A 6,030-nucleotide genomic window follows, 5' to 3' on the forward strand; every position below is an offset into this window, starting at 1 on the left:
CCTCAGACTGGTGCTTCGATTTTTAAACGACATGAAGCGTTGAATTCTGGAATAAGCCAACAAATTGACTCTTTCTCTCTCGTTGTGCTCCATGGATGGGAAGGGGATTATTTTACCAGTGTTAAAGGATGACATCGTACTCCCATCTTGTTTCAGACGGCGAGTCCCCTGTTCATCACTTCCAAGTACATGGAGTTGAGGCATCTCAACCTCGGAGACTGTTCTGAGGTATGTCCACCTTTTTGTACCACAGCAGAGATGCTTTACAGCCAAACGATAACCCCTTATGTTGTGAATACAAACTGATTTACTTCCAGCTTGGGATGAGTTCATCTGGCTTATTGATATTTTCTTTCCTCATCACATCAATATAAATACAGTCTATGTGTGGTTATGATGAATCACGATGACCTGCAGGTATAGCTTGTCCCTGCATCTTATCCATGGTTGCAATTCATGCAGTACAAGATCCCTTTTGAACCTAAATCACTGCAAAAATATTGGAAACTAGAGAGATGTCGATGGCTCTCCATTTGAAATCCCCCACGCTCTCCCCCCCCCCAGATATTAAGATTTCACAAAGTTCCACCAGGAATAACCAAATATCAAATTTTGATTGGAAGTTTTTTCACATTTTGACCTCTGTGACTCAAATTCCCATCCCAAGAGATGAACTGGGGAACAAATCCCTCAAAAATTGTTTCATATTTCATGCGTCCCCCCCCCCCACAAATGTTGAATGTATGTACAAAGTTTCATTTAAAATATTAAAATTACATTTTTTGGTTGTGGACCCCGCCCCAGAGGTCGTGGCGAAAAATGATTGTGTCGTTGCACCTTCTTGCCATGTGGTGATTCCAACTACCAAGTTTGTTGAAATTCTGCCGATCTGTTTCGGAGGAGATAGCGTGACGGACGGACAGACAGACAGACAGAGAAGATTACAATACTTATACCCGCCTGTTTCTTCAAAAAGCTTCGGGATAAGAAAGCTTCGATCATAGCTTACATAATAAAGCTTAGATCATAGCTTCGATAATAATAGCTAAGATAACAGCGAAGATAATAGTAGCTTCAATAATAAAGCTTCGACAATATCTGAAACGACAGCTGAGATAATAGATCAGATAATAAAGCTTTGAGAACAGCTGAGATAATAATAGCTTAGATAATGGCTTCAATAATAAAGCTTAGATCACAGCTTCGATAATAAAGCTTAGATTATGGCTTAGATAATACCTAAAATAATAATAGCTTAGATAATAGCTTAGACAATAATAGCTTAGGTAATAGCTCAGATAATAGCTAAAATAATAATAGTTGAGATTATAAAGCTAATATAATAGCTTAGACAATAATAGCTTCGGTAATAGCTGAGATAATAGCTAAGATAATAATAGCTCAGATAACAAAGCGAAGATAATAGCTGATATAAAAAAGCTTCGACAATATCTTAGACAATAGCGAAGATAATAGCTCAGATAATAAAGCTTCGATAATACCTGAGATAATAGCTTAGAAAATAACAGCTTTGATAATAGCTACAAAAATAATAGCTTAGATAATGGCTGAGGCAATAAAGCTTAGATCACAGCTTCGATAATAAAGCTCAGATAATGGCTTAGATAATAGCTAAAATAATAATAGCTCAGATAATAAAGCTGAGATAATATCTGACAATAAGAGCTGAGGTAATAGCTTCGATAATAGCGAAATAATAATAGCTCACATAATAAAGCTGAGATAATAGCTGAGACAATAATATCTTTCGGAGTAGTTGAGATAATGGCGAAGATAATAATAGCTCAGATAATAATAGTGTTACGGCTGTGGAAATTCGCAGAACACCATAAAGGTCCTGAGTTCAGTTATTCCGGTAAGTCTGTGTTCAGTTAGATTTCCCCACCGATGTTTAATGGGAATTATTCGTGTCACAGGGCTGTGATCTTTAGGTAGCCGTTTTTCTTTGCTGTTGTTGTTTTGGACCAACCGCTTCACACCAACCACCACCACTACCAACATCGCTCTCAACAAACGCTTCACACCAACCACCACCTCCACCAACATCGCTCTCAACAACCGCTTCACACCAACCACCACCACCACCAACGACGCTCTCAACAACTGCTTCACACAACCACCTTAACCACAAGCGCATAACCACACCACCACGTTTCCACCTCGGCACACGGTTGCCAGAGGCCTGGCCTTCGTCGAGGGAAAGCAGGCGGCCCCCGTTCCCCCCTCCCCCGGACGAATGGCGTCGCCACGGTGAATTCCACCCTGGCTGTGGAAGAAGACAAATACAGCGGCGAGGGAGCGTCCCCGATTTGTCGGGAAAACGCTTCCTCCGAGAAGGTTCCCGCATGTTCTGGAAGTTTCCCGCAAGTTCTGGAAGGAGGGCGGGGCGAGAGCGAAGGGGGCGGAGCGTGGGTAATAAAAAGGACGCACGGAGCGTTCGTTCTCTCTCTCGGTCGTTCGCTCTCCCTCTGTCGTCGCTGGTGTTGTCGCTGCCGCTGGACGCCGCAGAAGGACCTGGGCTGCTTCTGCCGGAGCTGCCTGAAGATCTGGGCTCGTGTCCGAGTCAAGAACTTGGAGCGGTCGGTCGGTGGAGGTTCGGGCGTCGCGAACGAGACGCGGGCTGGGGCGCAGCCCTGCTGTGTCGCGCGAACCTGCCGTGCATGTGGGGAGAGCCGGAGAGAGCTCGCCTGCCGCTTGGCAAGGCCTGGACGCAACCGCGGCTACGCTAGCTGCCGTGGGGACGGAAGGTCGTGACTCGCCCCATCAAGGCACCGCGAGGGTGCACGTAACCTGCAACGGTCTCGTGGGGCTCTTTCGGTCACCAAGGCCCCACGTTTTAAGGCCCACGGGCCCAGTCTGACTCCCTTGTCTGTGAGGGTGGTCTTTTTCCTGGGGTTTTTCTTTGAATGCATGTTGTGGCGCCGTGTCTTTCAAGTAGAACTGTTGTAAAGTGATTGTGTAGAACGGTTGTAGTTCTTTTTGCATTGCGTTTGCTTTTATTGATTGCATACGTGCTGTGTAAATAATAAATGTGCTTGTGTGAATGTTAACCCGTTCGTCGTGTCCTTTTTCCCTCAATTGAACCGCTATCTCACTCTCGGAATACGAGTTGGGTTTTGAATACCGATTATAGAATCGGGTCCGGCGAGGTCTGGCGATGATACCCGCTCGGTTATCCCAGAACGTGTCCAAACAGGCCTTCGCCGAGGTACGGTCCCTCGGTAGGTTACCCGCGCGAATACTTAGTTATATCGATATTCGGCGATTGACCCTGTCGCGCGCGGGTAGAATGCGGACTGGGCCGTGGTGGGATTAAGAACCTACCCCTGACTGGTTTCCGGCGTTGTTCCAGAAAGTCACGACTGAATTGTCCGTTCGTGGGCGAGCGGCAGTTATTAGTTAACACGGTCACTCACATGCCGGGCGGACGTCGATTCGTAACAATAGCTTTGATCAAAGCTGAGATAATAATCGCTGAGATGATAAAGCTTCAATAATAGCTTACATAATAATAGCTTTCATAATAATCGCTCAGATAATATTGTTTGGATAATAGCTTCGATAATAAAGCTTGGATAATGGCTTGGATAATAATAATAGCTTTGATAATAAAGCTGAGATAACAGCTTACATTATAATAGTTTAGATAATAAAGCTGAGTTAATAGTTTCGATAACAATAGCTGAGATAATAGCTGAGATAATAACAGCTGAGATAGTAGCTCAGATAATAAAGCTTAAATAATAGCTGAGATAATAATAGTTTATATAATGGCTAAAATAATAATAGCTCAGGTGACAGCTCAGATAATAAAGCTTAGATCTTAGCTGAGATCATAAGAGCTGAAATAATAGCAAAGAAAATTGTAGCGAGATAATAGCTTCGATAATAAATCTTAGATAATAGCTTCGATAATTTTTTTGAAAAAGCTCAGGGATAATAAAGGAATTATATTTTAATCAAAGCTCGTGCCTGAAATAAGAAAGGAGACGAGGACTGTATGTTTGTCGTACACTGCCGCTGATGACATCTTTGTTGGAGATTTGTTTGGGTTTGAATGTCCCTTGTGTTATAGGATTCGCAGAAGAATTTCCTTCCCCTGCAGCAATAGGTGTCACGATGCATGTTCCTCGTCTTTCCAACCTCAGGTGAATGCTAAAACGTCCTAAAACATCCTAAAACATCCTAAAACATCCTAAAATGCTAAAACATCCTAAAACGGTCTGACTCAGTCTGGCCTCAAACTGCCAACAGCTTCACTCGCTCGACATGTGGAGATCCACCGGGCTGACGGAGGTCGGATTGGCACACCTGACATCGTTGTAAGAATATTGAGGGACAAGGAGGTGGGTTTGGGGTGAATTAACAGGGGTAGAAAATATCGAGGTTTTGGATGGGGGAAGATAAGAGATGGTGGTGAACAGCTGTTTTGAAAGCCTGGAGGGAAGAATTGGGATTGAAGGGAATGTGAGAGTTTTTTGCAAAAGCGTGAAAAAATAGGAATGGAACAGTGAAGGTGAGCAGTGATTCGTGATTTTGGTAGTTTTACCAGAAGGGGGTTGCTGGCGGCCCTTGAGCACCTTGCGGAAATATGGGGGGCGGGCGAGACCGGAGAAGAAACGGTGGAAGACAGAAAGACCACCGACCTGCCTGCGGTGAGAGAGTGAGAGGTCCAAAGACTCAGCCTCACCGTAGGAGATGCCATTGATCCTAAATGCCTTGGTTTCCACAGTGTGAGGCCGAAAAGGTCAGAGGCAGGAGCACCAGCCCAGAGAGGAGAGCAGGACTCCATCAGGCTGCGGACAAAAGCTTTGGATGTGGTCAGGAGCTCAGGTGGGCTGAGGAAGGACTTTGCACGACGGAGGATTCCCAGTCTGAGACTGGCTTTGGAGGGTTTTAGTTTACGTTCTATATCTTTACGTTTGGTATCTTTACGGTGACTTTAGTTTACGTTTTGTATCCCACTCATCGGCTGGATCTGGATTTGTCCCTGAACTAAAATCGGCTTGTTCTTGTCACCTCCACAACTCATCCACCAAGTTTCATCCGAATCCGTCCACATAACGTTTTGAGATATCGTTTTTGACCCCCGATCCATCAACGGTGAAGAACCGCTCAAAAAATTGTATCCGGTTCCAGATCTTCACCAAAATTGAATCATTTCGTCCTTATCGTTCTGGCGGATGTATGCGTTCCACTGAGTGCCGAGTGTCATGGAGTGTGTTACTGTGCTGAGTGCTCACTAAAGCTCCAGATGACTGTGAGCTATTGTCACCCTTGTTTGTCATTCATCGGAGTGATTATATCTGTGTGTGTGTGGCAGGTGCTCCGATGGTGACCCCTTGAGGGATTTTTCAGCTGAGTGCAGGTTTTCCATGTTGGCGGGGCTTGGTCACACAAAAGGCCCAATATTCCCGAACACCGCCACGTCTTGAATATGCCTTCCCACATCCCATCACCTTCGCCAGTTTGTTATAAACTCAAGAAACGCCTTCATGTCCGAATTTCAGGAAAGGAACAGGACCGAGTGAAGGACACGGACAACACGGAACGGCAAGAATGACACCGTAGGCCTGGACTTATTTATTATGCACATTTGCAGCCTCCCCACGACGTCATGACATACTTCAACACAATACTGAAGTATCGGCAAGAGTAAATATGGTATCCATCCATCCATCCATCCATCCATCCATTGGGACCATACTCTGTGCAGAGCATTGGTGCTGCCTCAGCAGTCTCCTTGGCTATTGGGCACAATCCTGGACGGGTCACCACTCTGACACAGGATACCAGCAAGCTGGCACTCATTTTGTTGACCTCAGAAGGATGACTGTCTGAGTCAACCCCACCTGGTATTAATTCAACAGCCAAGTGGGATTTGAACTCAGGGCCTTCGGATCCCAAGCCCACTACTCTCACCATCAAGCCAACACCAAGCACAAATATCGTATCCACTGATCGAATAACCCAGAACTTTTTTGTTTCCTGGTCTGTTTTTGTTTGTCA

General features: G+C 45.0%; 1 protein-coding gene across 1 annotated transcript in view; it reads left to right on the forward strand.

The window, feature by feature from the left end:
• LOC147007920 (uncharacterized) overlaps window positions 1-6,030 on the forward strand; it is a 29,389-nt gene that overhangs the window by 14,041 nt on the left and 9,318 nt on the right. The window lies entirely within an intron of this gene.

This window comes from Eptatretus burgeri, chromosome 23, assembly GCF_056783735.1.
Source record: "Eptatretus burgeri isolate ZD-2024b chromosome 23, Ebu_testis_v1, whole genome shotgun sequence".
Classification (NCBI taxonomy): Eukaryota; Metazoa; Chordata; class Myxini; order Myxiniformes; family Myxinidae; genus Eptatretus; species Eptatretus burgeri.